The sequence below is a fragment of the Pan paniscus genome, chromosome 23 (genome assembly GCF_029289425.2).
Source record: "Pan paniscus chromosome 23, NHGRI_mPanPan1-v2.0_pri, whole genome shotgun sequence".
Lineage (NCBI taxonomy): Eukaryota > Metazoa > Chordata > Mammalia > Primates > Hominidae > Pan > Pan paniscus.
The window spans coordinates 9,110,501-9,128,381 of NC_085927.1; positions in this window are offsets into that span (position 1 = coordinate 9,110,501).

Below are 17,881 nucleotides of genomic sequence, written 5' to 3' on the forward strand. Positions count from 1 at the left end.
TTCCCTTCCACTCCCTTCCATTCCATTCCATTCCATTTGGGTTAACTCCATTCCATTCCATTCCATTCCATTCCATTCCATTCCATTCCATTCCATGCCATTCCAATCTGGTTGATTCCATTCCATTCCATTCCATTCCATTCCATTCTATTCCATTCCATGCCATTCGTGTTGTTTCCATTCCATTCCATTCCATTCCATTCGGGTTGATTCCATTCCATTCCATTCCATTCGTGTTGATTCCATTCCATTCCATTCCATTCGTGTTGATTCCATTCCATTCCATTCCATTCGCGTGGATTCCATTCCATTCCAATCCATGCCATTCGGGTTGATTCCATTCCATTCCATTCAATTCCATTCCATTCCATTCCATTCCATTCGGGTTGATTCCATTGCATTCCATTCCATTCCATTCCATTCCATTCCATTCCATTCCATTCCATTCCATTCCATTCCATTCCATTTGGGTTGATTCCATTCCATTCCATTCCATTTCATTCCATTTCATTCCATGCTATTCCATTCCATCCTATTGCATTCGGGTTGATTCCATTCCATTCCATTCCATTCCATTCCATTACATAAGACTTGATTCCATTCCATTCTATTCGGGTTTATTCCATCCCATTCCATTCCATCCCGTTCCATTCCATTCCATTCCATTCGTGTTGATTCCATTCCATTGACTTCCATTCCATTCCATTCCATTCGGGTTGATTCCATTCCATTCCATTCCATTCCATTCCATTCCATTCCATTCCATTCCATTACATAAGACTTGATTCCATTCCATTCCATTCGGGTTTATTCCATCCCATTCCATTCCATCCCGTTCCATTCCATTCCATTCCATTCGTGTTGATTCCATTCCATTCACTTCCATTCCATTCCATTCCATTCGGGTTGATTCCATTCCATTCCATTCCATTCCATTCCATTACATTACATATGACTTGATTCCATTCCATTCCATTCGGGTTTATTCCATCCCATTCCATTCCATCCCGTTCCATTCCATTCCATTCCATTCGTGTTGATTCCATTCTATTCACTTCCATTCCATTCCATTCCATTCGGGTTGATTCCATTCCATTCCATTCCATTCCATTCCATTCCAATCCATTCCATTCGGGTTATTTCCATTCCATTCCATTCCATTCCATTCGGGTTGATTCCATTCCATTCCATTCGGGTTGATTCCATTCCATTCCATTCCATTCCATTCCATTTGGGTTGATTGCATTCCATTCCATTCCATTCCATTCCGTTCCATTGCATTCCACTCGGATTGACTCCATTCCATTCCATTCCATTTCATTCCATTCGGTTTCATTCCATTCAATTCCATTTCATTCCATTCTAATCCATTCCATTCCATTCCATTCCTTTCCATGCTTGCTGATTCCATTCCATTCCATGCCATTCAATTCCATTGCATTCCATCCCATTCGTGCTGATTCCATTCCATTCCATTCCATTCAATTCCATTTGGGTTGATTCCATTCATTCCATTCCATTCCATTCCATTCCATTTCATGCCATTCCATTCCATTCGCGTTGATTCCATTCCATTCCATTCCATTCCATTCCATTCCATTCCATTCGGGTTTATTGCATTCCGTTCCATTCCATTCCATTCCATTCCATTCCATTCCATTCCATTCCATTCGGGATGATTCCATTCCATTCCATTCCATTCGGCTTGATTCCTTTCCATTCCATTCCATTCCATTCCATTCCATTCCATTGGTTTTGATTCCATTCCATTAAATTCCTTTCCATTCGGGTTGATTCCATTCCATTCAATTCCATTCGATTCCATTCCATTCCATTCGATTCCATTCTCGTTGATTCCATTCCATTACATTCCATTCCATTCGGGTTATTTCCATTCCATTCCATTCAATTCCACTCGGGTTGTTTCCATTATATTCTATTCTGGTTGATTCCATGCCATTCCATTCCATTCGGGTTGATTCCATTCCATTCCTTTCCATTCCATTCCATTATATTCGGATTCATTCCATTCCATTCCATTCCATTCCATTCCATTCCTTTCAGGTTGACTCCTTTCCATTCCATTCCATTCCTTTCCATTCCATTCCATTCCATTCGGGATGATTCCATTCCATTCCATTTCATTCCATTCCATTCGTGTTACATCCATTCCATTCCATTCCATTCCATTCCATTCGGGTTGATTCCGTATCATTCTATTCCATTCCATTCCGTTACATTCCATTCCACTGCATTCCTTTGTGGGTGATTCTATTCCATTCCATTCCATTCCATTCCATTCGGGTTGATTCCATTCCATTCCATTCCATTCCATTCAACTCCATTCCATTCCTTTCCATTCCATTTGGGTTAACTCCATTGCATTCCATTCCATTCCATTCCATTCCATTCCAATCGGGTTGATTCCATTCCATTCCATTCCATTCCATTCCATTCGATTTGATACCATTCCATTCCATTCCATTCCATTCCATTACTTTCAGGTTGACTCCATTCCATTCCATTCCATTCCATTCCATGCCATTCCATTCGGGTTGATTCCATTCCATTCCATTCGTGTTACATACATTCCATTCCATTCAATTCCATTCCATTCGGGTTGATTCCAAATCATTCTATTCCATTCCATTCCGTTCCATTCCATTCCACTCCATTCCTTTCGGGGTGATGCTATTCCATTCCATTCCATTCCTTTCCATTCCATTCCATTCCATTCCATTCGGGTTGATTCCATTCCATTCCATTCCCTTCCACTCCCTTCCATTCCATTCCATTCCATTTGGGTTAACTCCATTCCATTCCATTCCATTCCATTGCATTCCATTCCATTCCATTCCAATCGGGTTGATTCCATTCCATTCCATTCCATTCTATTCCATTCAATGCCATTCGTGTTGTTTCCATTCCATTCCATTCCATTCCATTCGGGTTGATTCCATTCCATTCCATTCCCTTCCACTCCCTTCCATTCCATTCCATTCCATTTGGGTTAACTCCATTCCATTCCATTCCATTCCATTCCATTCCATGCCATTCCAATCGGGTTGATTCCATTCCATTCCATTCCATTCCATTCTATTCCATTCCATGCCATTCGTGTTGTTTCCATTCCATTCCATTCCATTCCATTCGGGTTGATTCCATTCCATTCCATTCCATTCGTGTTGATTCCATTCCATTCCATTCCATTCGTGTTGATTCCATTCCATTCCATTCCATTCGCGTGGATTCCATTCCATTCCAATCCATGCCATTCGGGTTGATTCCATTCCATTCCATTCAATTCCATTCCATTCCATTCCATTCCATTCGTGTTGATTCCATTGCATTCCATTCCATTCCATTCCATTCCATTCCATTCCATTCCATTCCATTCCATTCCATTCCATTCCATTCCATTCCATTTGGGTTGATTCCATTCCATTCCATTCCATTTCATTCCATTTCATTCCATGGTATTCCATTCCATTCTATTCCATACGGGTTGATTCCATTCCATTCCATTCCATTACATTACATAAGACTTGATCCCATTCCATTCCATTCGTGTTTATTCCATCCCAGTCCATTCCATTCCATTCCATTCCATTCCATTCCATTCCATTCGGCTTGATTCCTTTCCATTCCATTCCATCCCGTTCCATTCCATTCCATTCCATTCGTGTTGATTCCATTCCATTCACTTCCATTCCATTCCATTCCTTTCGGGTTGATTCCATTCCATTCCATTCCATTCCATTCCGTTCCATTCCATTCCATTCGGGTTGATTCCATTCCATTCCAATTCATTCCATTCGGGTTACTTCCATTCCATTCAATTCCATTCCATTAGGGTTGATTCCATTTCATTACATTCCATTCGTGTTGATTCCATTCCATTCCATTCCATTCCATTCCATTCGGGTTGATTCCATTCCATTCCATTCCATTCCATTCCATTCCATTCCATTCCATTCCATTCCATTCCATTCGGGGTGATTCCATTCCATTCCATTCCATTCCATTCCATTTGGGTTGATTCCATTGCATTCCATTCCATTCCATTCCATTCCATTCCATTCCATTCCATTTGGTTTGATTCCATTCCATTCCATTCCATTCCATTCCATTCCATTCCATTTCATTCCATGCTATTCCATTCCATCCTATTGCATTCGGGTTGATTCCATTCCATTCCATTCCATTCCATTCCATTCCATAAGACTTGATTCCATTCCATTCTATTCGGGTTTATTCCATCCCATTCCATTCCATCCCGTTCCATTCCATTCCATTCCATTCGTGTTGATTCCATTCCATTGACTTCCATTCCATTCCATTCCATTCGGGTTGATTCCATTCCATTCCATTCCATTCCATTCCATTCCATTCCATTTCAATCCATTCCACTCGGGTTATTTCCATTCCATTCCATTCCATTCCATTCGGGTTGATTCCATTCCATTCCATTCGGGTTGATTCCATTCCATTCCATTCAATTCCATTCCATTCGGGTTGATTCCATTCCATTCCATTCGGGTTGATTCCATTCCATTCCATTCAATTCCATTCCATTCGGGTTGATTCCATTCCATTCCATTCCATTCCATTCCATTCCATTCCATTCCATTCCATTCCATTCCATTCGGGTTTATTGCATTCCGTTCCATTCCATTCCAATCCATTCCATTCCATTCCATTCGGCTTGATTCCATTCCATTCCATTCCATTCCATTCCATTCCATTCCATTCCATTGGTTTTGATTCCATTCCATTAAATTCCTTTCCATTCGGGTTGATTCCATTCCATTCAATTCCATTCGATTCCATTCCATTCCATTCGATTCCATTCTCGTTGATTCCATTCCATTACATTACATTCCATTCGGGTTATTTCCATTCCATTCCATTCAATTCCACTCGGGTTGTTTCCATTATATTCTATTCTGGTTGATTCCATGCCATTCCATTCCATTCCATTCGGGTTGATTCCATTCCATTCCTTTCCATTCCATTCCATTATATTCGGATTGATTCCATTCCATTCCATTCCTTTCAGGTTGACTCCTTTCCATTCCATTCCATTCCATTCCATTCCATTCCATTCGGGATGATTCCATTCCATTCCATTCCATTCCATTCCATTCGGGTGGATTCCGTATCATTCTATTCCATTCCATTCCGTTACATTCCATTCCACTGCATTCCTTTGTGGGTGATTCTATTCCATTCCATTCCATTCCATTCGGGTTGATTCCATTCCATTCCATTCCATTCCATTCAACTCCATTCCATTCCTTTCCATTCCATTTGGGTTAACTCCATTGCATTCCATTCCATTCCATTCCATTCCATTCCATTCCATTCCAATCGGGTTGATTCCATTCCATTCCATTCCATTCCATTCCATTCCATTCCATTCGATTTGATACCATTCCATTCCATTCCATTCCATTCCATTACATTACATTCAGGTTGACTCCATTCCATTCCATTCCATTCCATTCCATTCCATTCCATGCCATTCCATTCGGGTTGATTCCATTCCATTCCATTCGTGCTACATACATTCCATTCCATTCAATTCCATTCCATTCGGGTTGATTCCAAATCATTCTATTCCATTCCATTCCGTTCCATTCCATTCCACTCCATTCCTTTCGGGGTGATGCTATTCCATTCCATTCCATTCCTTTCCATTCCATTCCATTCCATTCCATTCGGGTTGATTCCATTCCATTCCATTCCCTTCCACTCCCTTCCATTCCATTCCATTCCATTTGGGTTAATTCCATTCCATTCCATTCCATTCCATTCCATTCCATTCCATTCGGGTTTATTGCATTCCGTTCCATTCCATTCCATTCCATTCCATTCCATTCCATTCCATTCCATTCCATTCGGGATGATTCCATTCCATTCCATTCCATTCGGCTTGATTCCTTTCCATTCCATTCCATTCCATTCCATTCCATTCCATTGGTTTTGATTCCATTCCATTAAATTCCTTTCCATTCGGGTTGATTCCATTCCATTCAATTCCATTCGATTCCATTCCATTCCATTCGATTCCATTCTCGTTGATTCCATTCCATTACATTCCATTCCATTCGGGTTATTTCCATTCCATTGCATTCAATTCCACTCGGGTTGTTTCCATTATATTCTATTCTGGTTGATTCCATGCCATTCCATTCCATTCGGGTTGATTCCATTCCATTCCTTTCCATTCCATTCCATTATATTCGGATTCATTCCATTCCATTCCATTCCATTCCATTCCATTCCATTCCTTTCAGGTTGACTCCTTTCCATTCCATTCCATTCCTTTCCATTCCATTCCATTCCATTCGGGATGATTCCATTCCATTCCATTTCATTCCATTCCATTCGTGTTACATCCATTCCATTCCATTCCATTCCATTCCATTCGGGTTGATTCCGTATCATTCTATTCCATTCCATTCCGTTACATTCCATTCCACTGCATTCCTTTGTGGGTGATTCTATTCCATTCCATTCCATTCCATTCCATTCGGGTTGATTCCATTCCATTCCATTCCATTCCATTCAACTCCATTCCATTCCTTTCCATTCCATTTGGGTTAACTCCATTGCATTCCATTCCATTCCATTCCATTCCATTCCATTCCATTCCAATCGGGTTGATTCCATTCCATTCCATTCCATTCCATTCCATTCGATTTGATACCATTCCATTCCATTCCATTCCATTCCATTCCATTCCATTACTTTCAGGTTGACTCCATTCCATTCCATTCCATTCCATTACATGCCATTCCATTCGGGTTGATTCCATTCCATTCCATTCTTGTTACATACATTCCATTCCATTCAATTCCATTCCATTCGGGTTGATTCCAAATCATTCTATTCCATTCCATTCCGTTCTATTCCATTCCACTCCATTCCTTTCGGGGTGATGCTATTCCATTCCATTCCATTCCTTTCCATTCCATTCCATTCCATTCCATTCGGGTTGATTCCATTCCATTCCATTCCCTTCCACTCCCTTCCATTCCATTCCATTCCATTTGGGTTAACTCCATTCCATTCCATTCCATTCCATTGCATTCCATTCCATTCCATTCCAATCGGGTTGATTCCATTCCATTCCATTCCATTCTATTCCATTCAATGCCATTCGTGTTGTTTCCATTCCATTCCATTCCATTCCATTCGGGTTGATTCCATTCCATTCCATTCCCTTCCACTCCCTTCCATTCCATTCCATTCCATTTGGGTTAACTCCATTCCATTCCATTCCATTCCATGCCATGCCAATCGGGTTGATTCCATTCCATTCCATTCCATTCCATTCTATTCCATTCCATGCCATTCGTGTTGTTTCCATTCCATTCCATTCCATTCCATTCGGGTTGATTCCATTCCATTCCATTCCATTCGTGTTGATTCCATTCCATTCCATTCCATTCGTGTTGATTCCATTCCATTCCATTCCATTCGCGTGGATTCCGTTCCATTCCAATCCATGCCATTCGGGTTGATTCCATTCCATTCCATTCAATTCCATTCCATTCCATTCCATTCCGTTCCATTCCATTCCATTTGGGTTGATTCCATTCCATTCCATTCCATTTCATTCCATTTCATTCCATGCTATTCCATTCCATTCTATTCCATACGGGTTGATTCCATTCCATTCCATTCCATTACATTACATAAGACTTGATCCCATTCCATTCCATTCGTGTTTATTCCATCCCAGTCCGTTCCATTCCATTCCATTCCATTCCATTCCATTCCATTCGGCTTGATTCCTTTCCATTCCATTCCATCCCGTTCCATTCCATTCCATTCCATTCGTGTTGATTCCATTCCTTTCACTTCCATTCCATTCCATTCCTTTCGGGTTGATTCCAGTCCATTCCATTCCATTCCATTCCGTTCCATTCCATTCTATTCGGGTTGATTCCATTCCATTCCAATTCATTCCATTCGGGTTACTTCCATTCCATTCAATTCCATTCCATTAGGGTTGATTCCATTTCATTCCATTCCATTCGTGTTGATTCCATTCCATTCCATTCCATTCCATTCCATTCGGGTTGATTCCATTCCATTCCATTCCATTCCATTCCATTCCATTCCATTCCATTCCATTCCATTCGGGGTGATTCCATTCCATTCCATTCCATTCCATTCCATTCGGGTTGATTCCATTGCATTCCTTTCCATTCCATTCCATTCCATTCCATTCCATTCCATTCCATTTGGTTTGATTCCATTCCATTCCATTCCATTCCATTCCATTCCATTTCATTCCATGCTATTCCATTCCATCCTATTGCATTCGGGTTGATTCCATTCCATTCCATTCCATTCCATTCCATAAGACTTGATTCCATTCCATTCTATTCGGGTTTATTCCATCCCATTCCATTCCATCCCGTTCCATTCCATTCCATTCCATTCGTGTTGATTCCATTCCATTGACTTCCATTCCATTCCATTCCATTCGGGTTGATTCCATTCCATTCCATTCCATTCCATTCCATTTCAATCCATTCCATTCGGGTTATTTCCATTCCATTCCATTCCATTCCATTCGGGTTGATTCCATTCCATTCCATTCGGGTTGATTCCATTCCATTCCATTCAATTCCATTCCATTCGGGTTGATTCCATTCCATTCCATTCGGGTTGATTCCATTCCATTCCATTCAATTCCATTCCATTCGGGTTGATTCCATTCCATTCCATTCCATTCCATTCCATTCCATTCCATTCCATTCGGGTTTATTGCATTCCGTTCCATTCCATTCCAATCCATTCCATTCCATTCCATTCGGCTTGATTCCATTCCATTCCATTCCATTCCATTCCATTCCATTCCATTCCATTCCATTCCATTCCATTGGTTTTGATTCCATTCCATTAAATTCCTTTCCATTCGGGTTGATTCCATTCCATTCAATTCCATTCGATTCCATTCCATTCCATTCGATTCCATTCTCGTTGATTCCATTCCATTACATTACATTCCATTCGGGTTATTTCCATTCCATTCCATTCAATTCCACTCGGGTTGTTACCATTATATTCTATTCTGGTTGATTCCATGCCATTCCATTCCATTCCATTCGGGTTGATTCCATTCCATTCCTTTCCATTCCATTCCATTATATTCGGATTGATTCCATTCCATTCCATTCCATTCCATTCCATTCCTTTCAGGTTGACTCCTTTCCATTCCATTCCATTCCATTCCATTCCATTCCATTCGGGATGATTCCATTCCATTCCATTCCATTCCATTCCATTCGGGTTGATTCCGTATCATTCTATTCCATTCCATTCCGTTACATTCCATTCCACTGCATTCCTTTGTGGGTGATTCTATTCCATTCCATTCCATTCCATTCGGGTTGATTCCATTCCATTCCATTCCATTCCATTCAACTCCATTCCATTCCTTTCCATTCCATTTGGGTTAACTCCATTGCATTCCATTCCATTCCATTCCATTCCATTCCATTCCATTTAATTCCAATCGGGTTGATTCCATTCCATTCCATTCCATTCCATTCCATTCCATTCCATTCGATTTGATACCTTTCCATTCCATTCCATTCCATTACATTACATTACATTCAGGTTGACTCCATTCCATTCCATTCCATTCCATTCCATTCCATTCCATGCCATTCCATTCGGGTTGATTCCATTCCATTCCATTCGTGCTACATACATTCCATTCCATTCAATTCCATTCCATTCGGGTTGATTCCAAATCATTCTATTCCATTCCATTCCGTTCCATTCCATTCCACCCCATTCCTTTCGGGGTGATGCTATTCCATTCCATTCCATTCCTTTCCATTCCATTCCATTCCATTCCATTGGTTTTGATTCCATTCCATTAAATTCCTTTCCATTCGGGTTGATTCCATTCCATTCCATTCCATTCCATTCCATTGGATTTGATACCATTCCATTCCATTCCATTCCATTCCATTCCATTACTTTCAGGTTGACTCCATTCCATTCCATTCCATTCCATTCCATGCCATTCCATTCGGGTTGATTCCATTCCATTCCATTCGTGTTACATACATTCCATTCCATTCAATTCCATTCCATTCGGGTTGATTCCAAATCATTCTATTCCATTCCATTCCGTTCCATTCCATTCCACTCCATTCCTTTCGGGGTGATGCTATTCCATTCCATTCCATTCCTTTCCATTCCATTCCATTCCATTCCATTCGGGTTGATTCCATTCCATTCCATTCCCTTCCACTCCCTTCCATTCCATTCCATTCCATTTGGGTTAACTCCATTCCATTCCATTCCATTCCATTGCATTCCATTCCATTGCATTCCAATCGGGTTGATTCCATTCCATTCCATTCCATTCTATTCCATTCAATGCCATTCGTGTTGTTTCCATTCCATTCCATTCCATTCCATTCGGGTTGATTCCATTCCATTCCATTCCCTTCCACTCCCTTCCATTCCATTCCATTCCATTTGGGTTAACTCCATTCCATTCCATTCCATTCCATTCCATTCCATTCCATTCCATTCCATTCCATGCCATTCCAATCGGGTTGATTCCATTCCATTCCATTCCATTCCATTCCATTCCATTCCATTCGGGTTGATTCCATTCCATTCCATTCCATTCGTGTTGATTCCATTCCATTCCATTCCATTCGTGTTGATTCCATTCCATTCCATTCGCGTGGATTCCATTCCATTCCAATCCATTCCATTCGGGTTGATTCCATTCCATTCCATTCCATTCCATTCCATTCGGGTTGATTCCATTCCATTCCATTCCATTCCATTCCATTTGGGTTGATTCCATTCCATTCCATTCCATTTCATTCCATTTCATTCCATGCTATTCCATTCCATTCTATTCCATACGGGTTGATTCCATTCCATTCCATTCCATTACATTACATAAGACTTGATCCCATTCCATTCCATTCGGGTTTATTCCATCCCAGTCCATTCCATTCCATTCCATTCCATTCCATTCCATTCCATTCCATTCCATTCCATTCGGCTTGATTCCTTTCCATTCCATTCCATCCCGTTCCATTCCATTCCATTACATTCGTGTTGATTCCATTCCATTCACTTCCATTCAATTCCATTCCTTTCGGGTTGATTCCATTCCATTCCATTCCATTCCATTCCATTCCATTCCATTCCATTCCATTCCATTCGGGTTCATTCCATTCCATTCCAATTCATTCCATTCGGGTTACTTCCATTCCATTCAATTCCATTCCATTCGGGTTGATTCCATTTCATTCCATTCCATTCGTGTTGATTCCGTTCCATTCCATTCCATTCCATTCCATTCGGGTTGATTCCATTCCATTCCATTCCATTCCATTCCATTCGGGTTGATTCCATTGCATTCCATTCCATTCCATTCCATTCCATTCCATTCCATTCCATTCCATTCCATTTGGTTTGATTCCATTCCATTCCATTCTATTCCATTCCATTTCATTCCATGCTATTCCATTCCATCCTATTGCATTCGGGTTGATTCCATTCCATTCCATTCCATTCCATTCCATTCCATTACATAAGACTTGATTCCATTCCATTCCATTCGGGTTTATTCCATCCCATTCCATTTCATCCCGTTCCATTCCATTCCATTCCATTCGTGTTGATTCCATTCCATTCACTTCCATTCCATTCCATTCCATTCGGGTTGATTCCATTCCATTCCATTCCATTCCATTCCATTCCATTCCAATCCATTCCATTCGGGTTATTTCCATTCCATTCCATTCCATTCCATTCGGGTTGATTCCATTCCATTCCATTCGGGTTGATTCCATTCCATTCCATTCCATTCCATTCCATTTGGGTTGATTGCATTCCATTCCATTCCATTCCATTCCATTCCAATCCGTTCCATTGCATTCCACTCGGATTGACTCCATTCCATTCCATTCCAGTTCATTCCATTCGGCTTCATTCCATTCAATTCCATTTCATTCCATTCCAATCCATTCCATTCCATTCCATTCCTTTCCATGCTTGTTGATTCCATTCCATTCCATGCCATTCAATTCCATTGCATTCCATCCCATTCGTGCTGATTCCATTCCATTCCATTCCATTCAATTCCATTTGGGTTGATTCCATTCATTCCATTCCATTCCATTCCATTCCATTCCATGCCATTCGATTCCATTCGGGTTGATTCCATTCCATTCCATTCCATTCCATTCCATTCCATTCCATTCCGGTTTATTGCATTCCGTTCCATTCCATTCCATGCCATTCCATTCCATTCCATTCGGGATGATTCCATTCCATTCCATTCCATTCGGCTTGATTCCATTCCATTCCATTCCATTCCATTCCATTCCATTGGTTTTGATTCCATTCCATTAAATTCCTTTCCATTCGGGTTGATTCCATTCCATTCAATTCCATTCGATTCCATTCCATGCCATTCGATTCCATTCTCGTTGATTCCATTCCATTACATTACATTCCATTCGGGTTATTTCCATTCCATTCCATTCAATTCCACTCGGGTTGTTTCCATTATATTCTATTCTGGTTGATTCCATGCCATTCCATTCCATTCCATTCGGGTTGATTCCATTCCATTCCTTTCAATTCCATTCCATTATATTCGGATTGATTCCATTCCATTCCATTCCATTCCATTCCATTCCATTCCATTCCATTCCATTCCTTTCAGGTTGACTCCTTTCCATTCCATTCCATTCCATTCCATTCCATTCCATTCCATTCCATTCGGGATGATTCCATTCCATTCCATTTCATTCCATTCCATTCGTGTTACATCCATTCCATTCCATTCCATTCTATTCGGGTTGATTCTGTATCATACTATTCCATTCCATTTCATTACATTCCATTCCTCTGCATTCCTTTGTGGGTGATTCTATTCCATTCCATTCCATTCCATTCCATTCCATTCGGGTTGATTCCATTCCATTCCATTCCATTCCATTCCATTCAACTCCATTCCATTCCATTCCATTCCATTTGGGTTAACTCCATTGCATTCCATTCCATTCCATTCCATTGCATTCCATTCCATTCCATTCCATTCCAATCGGGTTGATTCCATTCCATTCCATTCCATTCCATTCCATTCCATTCCATTCGATTTGATACCATTCCATTCCATTCCATTCCATTCCATTCCATTACTTTCAGGTTGACTCCATTCCATTCCATTCCATTCCATTCCATTCCATTCCATGCCATTCCATTCGGGATGATTCCATTCCATTCCATTCGTGTTACATACATTCCATTCCATTCAATTCCATTCCATTCGGGTTGATTCCAAATCATTCTATTCCATTCCATTCCGTTCCATTCCATTCCACTCCATTCCTTTCGGGGTGATGCTATTCCATTCCATTCCATTCCTTTCCATTCCATTCCATTCCATTCCATTCGGGTTGATTCCATTCCATTCCATTCCCTTCCACTCCCTTCCATTCCATTTGGGTTAACTCCATTCCATTCCATTCCATTCCATTGCATTCCATTCCATTCCATTCCAATCGGGTTGATTCCATTCCATTCCATTCCATTCTATTCCATTCAATGCCATTCGTGTTGTTTCCATTCCATTCCATTCCATTCCATTCCATTCGGGTTGATTCCATTCCGTTCCATTCCCTTCCACTCCCTTCCATTCCATTCCATTCCATTTGGGTTAACTCCATTCCATTCCATTCCATTCCATTCCATTCCATTCCATTCCATTCCATTCCATTCCATGCCATTCCAATCGGGTTGACTCCATTCCATTCCATTCCATTCCATTCTATTCCATTCCATGCCATTCGTGTTGTTTCCATTCCATTCCATTCCATTCCATTCGGGTTGATTCCATTCCATTCCATTCCATTCGTGTTGATTCCATTCCATTCCATTCCATTCGTGTTGATTCCATTCCATTCGCGTGGATTCCAATCCATTCCAATCCATTCCATTCGGGTTGATTCCATTCCATTCCATTCCATTCCATTCCATTCCATTACATTCCATTCGGGTTGATTCCATTCCATTCCATTCCATTCCATTCCATTCCATTCCATTCCATTCCATTCCATTCCATTTGGGTTGATTCCATTCCATTCCTTTCCATTTCATTCCATTTCATTCCATGCTATTCCATTCCATTCTATTCCATACGGGTTGAATTCATTCCATTCCATTCAATTACATTACATAAGACTTGATCCCATTCCATTCCATTCGGGTTTATTCCATCCCAGTCCATTCCATTCCATTCCATTCCATTCCATTCCATTCCATTCCATTCCATTCCATTCCATTCGGCTTGATTCCTTTCCATTCCATTCCATCCCGTTCCATTCCATTCCATTCCATTCGTGTTGATTCCATTCCATTCACTTCCATTCCATTCCATTCCTTTCGGGTTGATTGCATTCCATTCCATTCCATTCCATTCCATTCCATTCCATTCCATTGGGGTTGATTCCATTCCATTCCAATTCATTCCATTCGGGTTACTTCCATTCCATTCAATTCCATTCCATTCGGGTTGATTCCATTTCATTCCATTCCATTCGTGTTGATTCCATTCCATTCCATTCCATTCCATTCCATTCCATTCCATTCGGGTTGATTCCATTCCATTCCATTCCATTCCATTCCATTCGGGTTGATGCCATTCCATTCCATTCCATTCGGGTTGATTCCATTGCATTCCATTCCATTCCATTCCATTCCATTCCATTCCATTCCATTTGGTTTGATTCCATTCCATTCCATTCCATTCCATTCCATTTCATTCCATGCTATTCCATTCCATCCTATTGCATTCGGGTTGATTCCATTCCATTCCATTCCATTCCATTCCATTACACAAGACTTGATTCCATTCCATTCCATTCGGGTTTATTCCATCCCATTCCATTCCATCCCGTTCCATTCCATTCCATTCCATTCGTGTTGATTCCATTCCATTCACTTCCATTCCATTCCATTCCATTCGGGTTGATTCCATTCCATTCCATTCCATTCCATTCCATTCCATTACATATGACTTGATTCCATTCCATTCCATTCGGGTTTATTCCATCCCATTCCATTCCATCCCGTTCCATTCCATTCCATTCCATTCGTGTTGATTCCATTCCATTCACTTCCATTCCATTCCATTCCATTCGGGTTGATTCCATTCCATTCCATTCCATTCCATTCCATTCCAATCCATTCCATTCGGGTTATTTCCATTCCATTCCATTCCATTCCATTCCATTCGGGTTGATTCCATTCCATTCCATTCGGGTTGATTCCATTCCATTCCATTCCATTCCATTCCATTTGGGTTGATTGCATTCCATTCCATTCCATTCCATTCCGTTCCATTGCATTCCACTCGGATTGACTCCATTCCATTCCATTCCATTTCATTCCATTCGGTTTCATTCCATTCAATTCCATTTCATTCCATTCTAATCCATTCCATTCCATTCCATTCCTTTCCATGCTTGCTGATTCCATTCCATTCCATGCCATTCAATTCCATTGCATTCCATCCCATTCGTGCTGATTCCATTCCATTCCATTCCATTCAATTCCATTTGGGTTGATTCCATTCATTCCATTCCATTCCATTCCATTCCATTCCATGCCATTCCATTCCATTCGCGTTGATTCCATTCCATTCCATTCCATTCCATTCCATTCCATTCCATTCCATTCGGGTTTATTGCATTCCGTTCCATTCCATTCCATTCCATTCCATTCCATTCCATTCCATTCGGGATGATTCCATTCCATTCCATTCCATTCCATTCGGCTTGATTCCTTTCCATTCCATTCCATTCCATTCCATTCCATTCCATTGGTTTTGATTCCATTCCATTAAATTCCTTTCCATTCAGGTTGATTCCATTCCATTCAATTCCATTCGATTCCATTCCATTCCATTCGATTCCATTCTCGTTGATTCCATTCCATTACATTCCATTCCATTCGGGTTATTTCCATTCCATTCCATTCAATTCCACTCGGGTTGTTTCCATTATATTCTATTCTGGTTGATTCCATGCCATTCCATTCCATTCGGGTTGATTCCATTCCATTCCTTTCCATTCCATTCCATTATATTCGGATTGATTCCATTCCATTCCATTCCATTCCATTCCATTCCTTTCAGGTTGACTCCTTTCCATTCCATTCCATTCCTTTCCATTCCATTCCATTCCATTCGGGATGATTCCATTCCATTCCATTTCATTCCATTCCATTCGTGTTTCATCCATTCCATTCCATTCCATTCCTTTCCATTCGGGTTGATTCCGTATCATTCTATTCCATTCCATTCCGTTACATTCCATTCCACTGTATTCCTTTGTGGGTGATTCTATTCCATTCCATTCCATTCCATTCCATTCCATTCCATTCGGGTTGATTCCATTCCATTCCATTCCATTCCATTCAACTCCATTCCATTCCTTTCCATTCCATTTGGGTTAACTCCATTGCATTCCATTCCATTCCATTCCATTCCATTCCATTCCATTCCATTCCATTCCATTCCATTCCAATCGGGTTGATTCCATTCCATTCCATTCCATTCCATTCCATTCGATTTGATATCATTCCATTCCATTCCATTCCATTCCATTCCATTCCATTACTTTCAGGTTGACTCCATTCCATTCCATTCCATTCCATTCCATGCCATTCCATTCGGGTTGATTCCATTCCATTCCATTCGTGTTACATACATTCCATTCCATTCAATTCCATTCCATTCGGGTTGATTCCAAATCATTCTATTCCATTCCATTCCGTTCCATTCCATTCCACTCCATTCCTTTCGGGGTGATGCTATTCCATTCCATTCCATTCCTTTCCATTCCATTCCATTCCATTCCATTCGGGTTGATTCCATTCCATTCCATTCCCTTCCACTCCCTTCCATTCCATTCCATTCCATTTGGGTTAACTCCATTCCATTCCATTCCATTCCATTGCATTCCATTCCATTCCATTCCAATCGGGTTGATTCCATTCCATTCCATTCCATTCCATTCCATTCAATGCCATTCGTGTTGTTTCCATTCCATTCCATTCCATTCCATTCGGGTTGATTCCATTCCATTCCATTCCCTTCCACTCCCTTCCATTCCATTCCATTCCATTTGGGTTAACTCCATTCCATTCCATTCCATTCCATTCCATTCCATTCCATTCCATTCCATGCCATTCCAATCTGGTTGATTCCATTCCATTCCATTCCATTCCATTCCATTCTATTCCATTCCATGCCATTCGTGTTGTTTCCATTCCATTCCATTCCATTCCATTCGGGTTGATTCCATTCCATTCCATTCCATTCGTGTTGATTCCATTCCATTCCATTCCATTCGTGTTGATTCCATTCCATTCCATTCCATTCGCGTGGATTCCATTCCATTCCAATCCATGCCATTCGGGTTGATTCCATTCCATTCCATTCAATTCCATTCCATTCCATTCCATTCCATTCGGGTTGATTCCATTGCATTCCATTCCATTCCATTCCATTCCATTCCATTCCATTCCATTCCATTCCATTCCATTCCATTCCATTCCATTCCATTTGGGTTGATTCCATTCCATTCCATTCCATTTCATTCCATTTCATTCCATGCTATTCCATTCCATCCTATTGCATTCGGGTTGATTCCATTCCATTCCATTCCATTCCATTCCATTACATAAGACTTGATTCCATTCCATTCTATTCGGGTTTATTCCATCCCATTCCATTCCATCCCGTTCCATTCCATTCCATTCCATTCGTGTTGATTCCATTCCATTGACTTCCATTCCATTCCATTCC